The sequence below is a fragment of the Myotis brandtii genome, unplaced genomic scaffold (genome assembly GCF_000412655.1).
Source record: "Myotis brandtii unplaced genomic scaffold, ASM41265v1 scaffold185, whole genome shotgun sequence".
Lineage (NCBI taxonomy): Eukaryota > Metazoa > Chordata > Mammalia > Chiroptera > Vespertilionidae > Myotis > Myotis brandtii.
Genome location: NW_005356870.1, coordinates 4,993,982 through 5,006,870, shown reverse-complemented (window position 1 = coordinate 5,006,870; position 12,889 = coordinate 4,993,982). Strand labels below are relative to the sequence as shown.

General features: G+C 41.7%; 1 protein-coding gene and 1 pseudogene across 1 annotated transcript in view; one reads left to right on the top strand and one right to left on the bottom strand.

Annotated features, from left to right (window-relative positions):
- The window catches only part of TNKS (tankyrase, TRF1-interacting ankyrin-related ADP-ribose polymerase), a 142,992-nt gene that overhangs the window by 44,178 nt on the left and 85,925 nt on the right, over positions 1-12,889 (top strand). The window lies entirely within an intron of this gene.
- On the bottom strand, positions 4,191-4,792 carry LOC102252087 (annotated as a pseudogene).

Below are 12,889 nucleotides of genomic sequence, written 5' to 3'. Positions count from 1 at the left end.
TATAATAATAAAAGTGTAATATGCTAATGAGACTGGACAGCCAAATGACCCTCCGGACGTCATTCCAGATGAAGCTGAGGGGTGGGGGCTGAGGCAGAGGTGGTTAGGGGTGATCAGGCAGGCAGGCGAGAGGTTAGGGGCAATCAGGCAGGCAGGCGAGCAGTTAGGGGTGATCAGGCAGGCAGGCAGAGTGGTTAGGGGTGACCAGGCAGGCAGAGGGGTTAGGGGTGATCAGGCAGGCAGGCAGGCAGGCGAGCGGTTAGGAGCCAGCTGTTCCGGATTGCGATAGATATAGATCACATTTTTTACCTACTCATTCATTGAGAAGGATGTAGTATAGCTCATATTTAAAAAATTGGACTGACCCATAAACTCAGAGCTTAAACCCAATCCAATATAATGTCTCACTCGTTTCTTAGCTTAAAGATTGTTCTTTAAAAAAACTTAACTCATTAATAATACCTGCATGATTTATCATCATATTATCATAATAAAATTAACTAATTGGGTAATAAATTGATTTATCCAACTTTATAAATGCTATTTGTAAGTCTTTACTCTCTAGTCAGTAGGCTTGAATAACATTCATTTCAAACATTAATATTTAGAATCTATAAGGAAAGATGTAATATTCAAAATGTTTGAACTATTTATTGGTAAAAGGCAGCTCAAATAATGTAAGTCTTACACAAATTACAGGCAGTTAATGGAGTGGGAGGGAATAGAAACACTTTCTGTTTAGATAACCCAGCACTCTAATATTTCAAGCTCCTCCCATCAACCTTTTTATGTAATTAAAGCCAGCAGGCTTACATCATTAAAACAAGCATGATTTTTCAACTCATCAAAAATGACATATTTGTGAAGCATAATAACTTATTAGTGTATACCTGAGAGCACCCGTCATTTTTCCCTATAAACTAGCAACTTTATAGCATATTCATTGCAATTTGTTTTAGAGTATACCTTTTGGTTATAATTTTAACTCTAGAAGTACGTTAATGTTTTACATATTTTAAAAAAAAACCACAAAATTAAATCAAGGATAGGGGGAAAGCCCTAAAATTTGAATGCAGACAGAAACAAATGAACCATCTTCATTTAGAATAAATATACTTTCCACGAAGACCAAAAACTGAAGGTTACTTTTCCCCAGCTGGAGCTGAAACACCAAAGACATCTCACCAGAGCAGAGTGGAACAGATTAGCATAGAGTAGCACTGAGCTGGGCAGAGTGGAGTGGAGCTGCCTAGCTTAATGGGATACTACTCGGCTGTAAAAAAAAGGAAATCTTACCCTTTGCAACAGCTTAGATGGACCTGGAGAGTATTATGCTGAATGAAATAAGCAGTCAGAGAAAGACAAATACCATATGATTTCACTTATATGTGGAATCTAATGAACAAAATAAACTAACACACAAAATAGAAACAGACTCATAGATACAGAGAACAGACTGACAGCAGTCAGAGGGAAAGCGGGGAGAGGGCTAGGTGCAAAAGGTGAAAGGGTTAAGCAAAAAAAAAAAAAACACACCAAAAAAACCCAAAACCTCATAGACAGACAACTATTACCAGAGGGAAAGAGGGATGGGGGGAGGTAGGAGAGGGTAAAAGGGGGATAGATGTTGATGGAAAATGTGACTTGGGGTGGTAAACACACAATGCAATATGCAGATGATATATTATAGAATTGTGCCTCTGAAACCTATGTAATTTTAAAAACCAATGTCATCCCCAATAAATTCAATTAAAAAAAAAAGAGGGGCCTAGCTTGGGAGGGGACCAAGTGGAGTGGATGAAGTAGAGTGGAGCTGGCTAGCTGAAGAGGGGCCTGGGCCTCAGGGCCATGCTGTTTTCATAGCAGCTCCATAGTGTTATCCAGCTGTTCCACAGCAGTGCTGTTTTCACAGCCATACTGTATTATCCTCGAGCTCTTTGTACTAAACTTTCCTCCTTCACTGCCCCCAAATTGGTGACTCCTGTTGGCATTTGAATTGGCGCCAGTGACCCTTGGTTGACATTCCATATGCCCCAGTGGGGCTCTGAAGCGACCACCCGGTCTGAAACCAACTCGCCTGGTTCCTGATTCTGTTCTCAAGTTGTCTTCCTGGTGGCTCCTAAGGATCTTGGGAACTGTACATTATGATTAATTGACTTAAACTTGAGACTAATTGAATCTTTACAATAATACCCTGTTGGTTAGAGATTATTATCTCTGAAGTTCAGAGAGGTTAAATGTCGCTTTTGAGGTCAGACAGCCTTTGAATGGGAAAGCTTGGAGTGAAGCCCAATTAGCTAATGCTAGTGTCTATCCCCCCTCTGGATAAGCCTGCTTTTCAGCCTCACACAAGCCCTCACGATTTGTAGATGCAAAGGGTGCCACAGGCCAACGCTCTATCCACTGAGCCAAACCAGCCAGGGCCATATCAGACCAATTTATAAATTCTTTATTTTTTTAAGGATATAGCAGACATTTATTTGTTTCAAGAAATGAAAGAATTGGCCCACTTCAGAAAAGTTAAGTTTCCCCATCTTAAAATGGGTAGGTGGATCGTAACATTGGAGATCCATTCCAGTCTGTATGCATAAGTTCCATGAATGGTTAGAGCAGCGGTTCTCAACCTGTGGGTCGCGACCCCTTTGGCGCTTGAACGACCCTTTCACAGGGGTCGCCTAAGACTGTCCTGCATATCAGATATTTACATTACGATTCATAACAGTAGCAACATTACAGTTATGAAGTAGCAACGAAAATAATTTTATGGCTGGGTCACAACATGAGGAACTGTATTTAAAGGGCCAGAAGGTTGAGAACCACTGGGCTAGAGTGTTCCCTCCTTGACCTGGGAGAGCTGCAGAATGGGGGAGGGACAAGGGAACAGATCTCTGGATTATCCCCCTCCCCCTAGTAGCTCTAAATCAGCTCCATCTTGATTTTTGAGATGATCTAGACCCCTTTGTATTTCTGGTGGGCGGAGCCATGTCCTTGGCCCCCTGGGCTGCTCTGGTCCTTCTCCTTTTGATCTCCCCGAGTGGTCCCTGGGATCGTAGTATTGACTTGTCTTCCCACTTCCCACCAGAATGAGAGGGCCTTTCGGTGGGAGTGTTCTAAGGGCTTCAGCCTAGCGTTGGGAGACTCTCTGGCCTCCATTCTGTTCACTCATATTTTCTTACTCTTCCAGACTGAGATGAAGGGTTCAGCTCCTGGGCCTTCCAAGGTCTCTGTAACAGGCCTGTTGATCATCTCCCCTCCTGCAGCCATACTCACATTGTCTTTGGGTGTTACTGCTGCTGCTCCTGGTAATGCCTCCTGGTCAGGCCCTGCCGGTGCCGGGGTTAGGAAAAACAATGTGTCCCTAAGCATAGAGTATTTGCATGAAGCAGGTTGTTGGACTCCTTCCCCATCAGCATAAGCAAGAGAGGTGGCCCCAGATACCTCAGCGACTATGGAAAGGCTTCTCACGTTGAGCAGGTCTTGGCCACCTTCTCCATGGAGCTCCATGGCCTGTGTCAATAGAAGAAACAGGGAAGTAAAGAAGAAAATAAAGTGAGACTAGAAAGGGCTGTCACCTGTCTTTAAGAGCTTAGCATTAGAATAGAAGAACCTTTGAAGTCACCAAGTCTAGAAATCCCCCTATGGCACCCCACAAGAATCACTGAGGTTTTGCCTGGACAGTTGCAGTGCCAGGGAGAGCACTAGTGCAATTCACCAGTGAACATCCTCACACTTTTACTTTATACACTTGTCTTAGCATTTCTACAAAACAGATTCCTAAAGGAAGACTGCTGGGCAAAAATTATGTCCATCTTACCTTCTGAGAGCTACTAACAAATTGTGCACCAGTGTGCAAAGCATGCTACAATGCCACAGATTTATACAAAAATCAGTTTATGGCTGAAATAAAGTAAGGGCTTTCTCAGAGTTAAAAATGCCCTACAGCAGATCAGACTGCCTGAGTCCACTGTAGTATGTAAGTGTTCCAGCACAGATTGGACACTAGAATGCTGTTGACAGCATTACAACATCAGGTATATGGTTAGAGGAGCTGACATCTAAGGGACCTCGGATATTCAGAAGCACACAGGGCCTCCCCAGTGTGACAAGGCCTTCACATAGTGGCTCTTCTGGCCTGAGCCCTTCCATATGAGTGTTTATCCAGGCAGCCCAGGAGAGCAGCCCGAGAGCCTTCAGTTGCTCTCCTGAAGCACTCGGGCCCTCCCACAGTCTCTGCAAAACCTTACTGCTGGGCTCTTCCTGTCCTCTGCCTCCAGCACAGGTATGTCCATCATGTCCCAAGCTGGTATGGCGTGGTTGCCACTGTAAACCTCCGCTGGCAGCCTCAGGAAGAACACCAGGTTGTCCCAGTGTGCAAACACATCTTCTTTTGCATCTGAAGGGGGGGTGGGCATAATTGTAGGTAAAAAGAGTGCCAGTGGCAAGCTTCAAGTGGAGCTATTTTTTCTCATGACTGTAGATGGACAACATTATAATCTTCAAAGGAAGCAGCCTGGTCAGCTCCAAGCTCGTTGCTGACTTGAGTCCCCTTCTCTGGGTGTGTCGGTTGTATTTGGCACCGACTGCACTGCTGCCAGCCTGCCAGCAGCATGACGTCAGGTATTGTGAGGTCGGGGCTGGTGTACACGATGCCCACAGTGACCATTTGCACACAGTTGAGCACATCGATCACTTCTCCTCTTTTACTGATCTGGATGAAGTCGCTCTCAAACATGGGAATGCGTGTGAACATGGCGAACTCGCCCTTGCACAGCTGCTGCTGCAGCTTGCCCATGGAGCCACGGAACCGTGTTGTTGCTCATCTGTCCTTCATGAAGACTGCTGCTTGTCCTCTCCAGAACCTCTGCCTCAGCCTGAACTGCAACCCCTCCTGAGCTGCCTTTAAGCCTGAACTGTCCATTGTGACCTGCCGTCAGCTGCCCCACACAGCACTGTGTCCTCATCCTCATAGCCCCCCGCCCCCCGGAAGAGACACCATCCTCCTGCAAGCAGCCACCCTACAAAGGGGCAGGGAGTACCAAATTATTTTGTTATGTAAAACACAAGTATGTTTCTTCAGGCCACTTGTGTTCACGTAGCTACCACAGGCAATGAATGTAAATGATTAGCAGTCCCAGGAAAACTGTCTTTATTAATCTATGAAGGTGATACTAATAGGTGACAAATAATTAAGGCTTTATAAGAATTGAATGTGTTTTTGAGCTTTTGCTTAATAGTTATCATAGCATTTCTGTGAAATATTAACTTCAGTCACCAAACTTGAATTTAAGAATATACATAAGGGATTAACCGGGAAAGCATTCCTAAGACTCTCCTTATCAAGCCTGCACTTAGTTGTAGATTTCTATAAACTGCTTTCTTAGAATTTCAGTTATTGGGCCTCTTCATTCATTTCTGGAAATACTGTTTGCTATTTGTATCCTATAAGGAATTAACATATTAACACCATCTTAAGGACATTGTTATAACTGTTAACCTCCTTGTTTTCTATCTTGTTCTCCTGGGCATTAAATTTGTTGATTGTTTTGAAACAAATGATATCTATACCCCTTTTGTTCCTTTCTTTTACTCAAGAACACAAAAAGCTGGACGTTCCGATTTGAGAAAGCATATATTCACGTCATTTTATGAGAATGCATTACCTTACTGGGCATTAGGTGGGTACTAACTAGTTTTCCCAGGAAGCTTTTTAACCAGACTAGCCTTCTGATTGTGCATCTGACTGTGATAGGGAGGTGACCAGTATTTTCTCAGGGAAAGAGTGAAGCTTACCTAGAGTGTCAGTAATTTTGAGCATCTTAACATTGTACATTTGAGCACATCCTCCTACAGTCTTAGAATTGCTAGACTGTTTGAATGTGGACATTGAAAGTCTTCTGAATTGATGGCCTGACTGGGCATGGAGAAACATACAGTGAGTCATATGCTCAAGTCTTTTTGAATGAAAATGAAAAATGTCTAATTATCTGAACTGACTGAATATTTTCTTATGTGTGGGAATTTTTTTTTTTTTTTTTTTAGTTTTTAGAAGATTAATTAGACAGGAAATCAGTGCTAGATAAGAAGTGCTTTACAAATAGGCTGCCTATTGATTTGTAGATGATCAGAACTGTATTTTTGCCAGTTTGTATAATTTTTTTTTTTCTTTCTGAAGAGGAATAGCATTCTGTGTATCAGTTTTTATTTATGTTCTTTCCCTCTGGTTTTTTTCTTTGGGTGGAAAAATTCATTGTTCTTTATAATTCTAGTTTTATGTGTTGGGCTTCAGTGTTTGGAAATAGGCCCCAGGTGGGTGAAAAAGAGTCTTTTTTCTCTATTGATGTTCTAAGCTTTCCATATGTTGTTTTTTTATTATTCTATTACCCTCCATTGCACTGAAAGTGAATGATATATTGCTTATGACAGGACATAAAAATGACTCTTGTTTTAAGAAGTTATTAGAATGCCAGTGGCAATAATAGACAGACATGGGAGAATATCCTTTTCTCCAGAAGAGCAACAAATTTTGTGAACTTGTTTGCAAAATAAGTCTTCTTTCATTTTTAAAACCTAATAAGGGAACATAAAATAACTACTTGCTCATACTCTTTGTAAAACAAAAACATACCAAGTAGAAATATTAATGAGGATTTATAAAAGAGAAGGCTAGCTAGGAATACAGAAGGGAAAGAAAATTAAAAATGGAAGCATTAATTAAATGCTTTATGCTTAGTACTACTATGCCAAAATTTGTGATTTTTCTTATTCCTTTCTCTTAAGGATATATATTTATATATGTTCATCTTGATATTTTATTTATATTTTATCCTCACCCAAGGATATGTTTATTGATTTTTAGAGAGAGGAAGGAAAAGAGAAACATCAGTGTGAGAGAGAAACATTGATTGGTTGCCTCCCATACGCATGTCCACCTGGGATTGAACCTGAAACCTGGGTATGTTTCCTAGAATCAAGCCCCCAACCTTATGGTGTATAGGGACAATGCTCCAACCAACTGAGCCACCAGTCTAGGGCTTTTATTTCTTAACAAGAGGCCTGGTGCACAAATTCATGCACAGATGTGATCCCTTGGCCTGCGATCGGGGCCGGTGGGCCAGGGGGAGGGACCGCAGGAGGTGGGTTGGTGTGGGAGGTTGGCTGTGGGAGTGCACTGACCACCAGGGGGCAGCTCCAGCATTGAGCGTCTGCCCCCTGGTGGTCAATGTGCGACATAGCGACTGGTCATTCAATCGACCGGTCATAACAGTAGCTAAGGCTTTTATATGTATAGATTAGAGGCCCGGTGCACAAATTCGTGCACGGATGGGGTCCCTTGGGGTGGCCTGCAGAGATCGGGCTGCAGCTCGCACCCCCAGCCTCTCAGTCCCAGCTCACGCCCCCAGCCTCGCATCCCTGCAGCCCCATCTGGCACCCCGCCTTGGCCTGGTGCCACCCCCTCACCATCCTGCCTGTGGATTGATTGATCAGGGCTGGGCCCCCCACCGCCACTGCTGGTCGCCATCTGTGGGGCGATTGTGCCCCTCTTCGCACCCACCTTGACCTGGCATCACCCACTCACCTGCTCCACAATCCCGCCGCTATCCCGCTTTCATTGGGGCCCATCGGGGCTGGCAGCACCTCCACTGCCGCCAACACCCACCATGTTCCACGCTGCCCCCTGGTAGTCAGCGCACATCATAGTGAGCAGTCGAACTCCCAGTTGAACAACTGCCTGAGGGGGCAATTTGCATATTAGGCTTTTATTATATAGGATTAGGGAACATCTGACAGCTTAAAGGACTAGTGCTTCATACAAAGTTCTTTGATCCTTTTATGTTTCCTTATATTGACCTTACTCACAGTTCTCATGTGAGTGCTACTTACTCTCTCCATTATTTAAATCAGTGGTGGGGAACCTTTTTTCTGCCAAGACCATTTTGATATTTATGACATCTGTGAGCCATACAAAATTATCAACTTGAAAATTAGCCTGCTATATTTGGTCAAACATTTCATTAAATCCCCCCTAATGCCTTGGTAGGGCCAGACCAAATGATTTCACAGGCCTTATACAGCCTGTGGGCCGGACATTCCCCACCCCTGATTTAAAGTATGGTTTGGGCCAAATGCCATGCTTAAATATTGTTGGTGAATTATAGCAGGTTTTAGACCTAAAGATCTACTAATCTCTTGGAGAAGAAAATAGCCATGGTCATACAGCCATGTCCATGTCTCAACATATATACACACACATACATTTTACATGATTACTTTTTTTTTTCCAGAAGGAAGAAATGGTACTGAATGTTATTGAATGGTAGCTTACACATTTTGTTTCTGAAAGAAGAGAGAATGGAAAAGAGTATTCCAAATATTTTTTCACTTTAGGTCCTTATGTGATACTTTTCAGAGAAAAAAGGTTAAACAAAGTTGAGATTATTTTTTTAATTGATTGATTGATTTTAGAGACAGACATCAATTTGTTTTTCTACTTATTTATTCGTTCATTGGTTGACTCTTGTATGTGCCCTGACCAGGGGATTGAAACTGAAACCTTGGCGTATCAAGAGGACGCTCTAACCAACTAAGCTACCTAGCCAGGGCTGAGATTATATTTTTAAACATGAGTTGGCCGAAGTATGAAGGTAAAGATAGTCCTAAGAAATATTTGAAAATGTGAAGTAGGAAATTATTTTAAATGTGCTACAAGCTATGGGAGCAGAAAGGAGATTAGTATATTATTTGGAGTGACAAAAAGTAGGAAGATGACAGAAAGCCCCACAGGAGAAATGAATGTATATCTATTGTAAAATTGGTGCCTAGTTTACAGGGCTAAAGAGCACTTAAAATAATGAATGATTGTAAAATTTTCTGTAAATTTAATTGAAAGAGATGGAAATGGCGTGGGGATGTCCTAAAATTTTAGTCAGAGAGAACAAAGTGAGTGAAGTTCTTAGAAAGCTACATAGATTGAAGAAAGACTTAAGTTTGCAAAATGGCTGCTTTCTAACAGTTTACCCTCAAAACAAATTGGTGTCTTACCGACTTCTATTACTAAATTAACTTTCTTCCTATGAAGCTGGTTGAAAATGTTGCTAGATTTTTATCATCACGCTTTACAAACAGGTTTGCTATTGTCCATAATGTTATATAATAAAGTCTGAATGTTCTGTGTTATTTAAAGAAAACCAGAATGCTACCTTATCAATTCTTGAAGTTTAAAATTCAGGAACACTAATTTAGTCTTTTAAATAGACCTATCTTTAATTGGTCTAAAAAGCAATTAAGCTTTCCAAATTGTAAGTTGCTCATATACAGGAAAATAGCCTATCGACAATTTTTATTGGTAGGATGTAAGAGCACCTTTCTTTTGATTTTTGACCAATCATTTCTCCATTGTCTAAAAAAACACACAAAAAAACCACATTTTTTAATTGGAATGATGAATTATATATGATCACTTTAAAATACATTACATAGTTGATTTTCTTTTCTTTCCATTATATAATCTTGTTCATTTAGTCCTTTATTTATATGACTTTCCTGGGTGTTTTTCAATGAAAGACCTTATATTTTTTTTATTATGTAGGAGAATATAACATATACTTACTATGTTTTATGTGTTTAATGCAGTTCAATAACTTTTGTATTTATCTCTGATTTAATTAAATGGATTAAGTAACCACTGAGGGTATTCCTCAGAAAATGCCGGAAGCCGGTCCATCCTTGCTGCTTGACACAGTCACTGCAGGAAAGAAACATCTGCACAGCATATGTTTCAAGGGACCTGGCGTATATAGCATACTGTTCTTAATATGTTTGCTCCCCTTAGCACTATGTGTTTTAACCAAGGTCACCTCTCCGAGAAAGGTTGTTTCCCCAGGTAGGGATTTTTCCCTGAAGTTAGGGAGGGGATAAAACCCCTTAACTCAGTGCCAGGCGGGTAGTTAAATCACTTTAACTACAAACAATCACGCTTAAGCTGCATAATCTTTACTCCCTGGAATGGAGATAAGAAACGCCCTAACCTTTCTAATAGAAATTGACAGGATTAAAATCAACTGGTATAAATACAGATGTAACAAGACAATAAACACCAGAACTTGGCTGGAGATCCTGGCTAGGCTGCTGATCAATTGAACACTGTCTCCGTCCACACCTTGGGGAACCCCTGGACCTGCTGGGGTTGGACCCCAACAAGAAACTACCTCGAGTTCTTAGTATCATAGTTAGGGGATTTTGGTTTTTGTTGTGAGGATATTACAGTGAGGAGTGAGTTGAAGGAGTGTGCAGAAGCAAAAGGACTTATTTTGAGTACTTGCAGCCCTATACTTAGTATCTTTCATTCATTTTATTTTTTAATAAAAATGTATTTTTGTTGATTTCAGTGAGGAAGGGAGAGGGAGAGAGAAACAACAATGATGAGAGAGAATCATGTATTGGCTGCCTCCAGCACATCCCACACTGGAGATCGAGCCGGCAACCTGGGCATGTGCTCTGACTGGTAATTGATCCTCCTGGTTCATAGGTTGATGCTTAACCACGGAGCCACACTGGCCAGGCCTCATTTTCCTTTAAGACACTCATCTCTACATGTCTTCCAGTAAATTGTATGCTAGTAAAGCTGGATGTCTCAACACAATCAGGAAAGTTTAGGAGCAGTGGGAGATGTGCTTTTATTTATTCACCAAAGGGTAATTGTAGAAAAGCATCATGGACAAGTACTTACTTATACAGGAATATATCAAAAGGTCTCTCAAGTAATTGTGATATTTTTACATTGTGACTATACTAACGTTAGGTTTATCATTAAATACAAGGCTACACTATTTGAGTTATTTTTTTGGAGAATTGAGAGTGAAATTGGCATACTAAGAGTGCTCCAAACAGGTTCATCTTTTTAAAAAAATTTTTTTTGTTGTTAATTTGTACTCAGGAATAATTTTTTCATTATCAATTAAATGTTCTTTTTTGAGAAAGAAAATAGTGCCTTATATTTGAGAACTGTTGTAACAGGCCACAGACAAAAACAAGGTCATTATGAACTCATAAAATACCAAACATCATCATCTCGCTAATATGAATGATAGCTGCTGTTTTTAGTCTTAGAATTAACCCCCGTTTTCTAACAGCATCCAATCTAGAACTAACCTCCGTCTTCTTAGACGCACCCCCCTTCCAAAACTTCCAACAAATCTCACATGCTAGAATAGATTCTTTCTAATACCCTCTTCCTGAGCTGCCCCACTGGTCCAATGGCGTGTGTTCTCCCTTTCTGTAACAAGTAACGAGCCCAACGTGTTCTACTATGGGCGTGTTTCTGGTGGTCTTTGGCTGGAAGGCATTAACACTTTCCTTAAAGATATTTCTTAAAATACAAATTATTTCTCCAACATTTAAGAGTTGAATGCTTTGTTCACTTCATACACACACACACACACACACACACACTAGAGGCTTGGTGCATGAAAATTCTTGCACTAGAGGGGGCAGTTCCTCAGCCTGGCCTGCCCCCCTCTCAGAGTCCAGGAGCCCTCAGGGGTGGGAGGCGACACCCCCATCACACCTCTGCTGCTGCCACTGCTGGCAGCGCAAGCCTTGGCTGGCCCTGGTTACCTGAGCCTCGGGCTGGCCCTGGGTGGCTGGGCAGCTGCCATCTGAGGCTTACCTGCACCTCGGGCCGGCCCTGGATAGCTGGGCAGCCACCATCCGAGGCTTGCCTGCCCTCGGGCGTTGGCTGGGCAGCCGCCATCCAAGGCTTGCTGCACCTTGGGCATCGGCTGGGCAGCCAACATCTGAGGCTTGCCTGCGCCTCTGGTCGGCCCTGGGTGGCTGGAGGGCTGAGGGGACTGGGGGACTCTGGAGGCAGGCGCGGGCGGAGCAGCCAGACCTTCCCGGGGGCAGGCCCGGCCATGTCACGTGCCTGCCGCCCCAGCGGGGCTGAGGGGACTGGGTGCTGACATCTTGTGGCTGTGGGCACTGCCTTCTTTGAGGACGTGGAAATCAATTAGCATATTTCCTCTTTATTGGCTGTGAGCACTGCCATCTTGTGAGGGTGTGATGGTCAATTAGCATATTCCCTCTTTATTAGATAGGGTATTTCCAATTCACTATATTGGCACCTACATGTCAGATATTTTGATAGTTGTTAAGTATATAAGGATAAATAAGGTACTATCTCTACCCTCTAGGAGATTTCAAACTTAGCAATTGATATATTTTCATATAATAGCAGTGAGTCTGATTTATTTATAAATTTCTTTTCTTTATAGATTATACTCATTTTTCCCATATTTCAACTGAAAGCCAAAAATGCTTGAGAATTTGATAATTTTGTATAAGTTACAGAATTCTGGTTACCTTTGCCTATCTTGACAAGAGCTAAATTTTTGGGATTTGCTCACATAAACTCTAATGCCACAGAATGTTCATAACATTATAAAACAACCTCTTTCTGAGAGAGAGAGAGAGAGTCAGAGAAAAGGAGACAAAGGAGAGACAGAAAGAGACATTTATTTTGTAACGCAGTCATAATGATTTACACAGGGCCACCTGGTGGTCAGTTATGATGATACGTTGATATATTATGTGCCTTTTCTAAAATAATTTCTGGAATTACTGTTAGTTTCAACATATGCCTTAGGATATATCTCCACAAGTCGTTTTCTGTAAGATGTGACAGTTTCTTAGTTCAGTCTATTCACCTCACACAAAGCAGAGGATGAATTTTAAAATGTTTTTTAGTTTCATTCCTCGGCAAATAATCTTGCCAAGTCTTCTTATATTCCAAGGTAAAAATTTCCAACAACCACAGATAATTCTTAACAAACTTGATGTAGAAGTGTTTGGCTTAAATCTTTTAAGGTTATTAGGATGAGAAAACGTTAAGCTT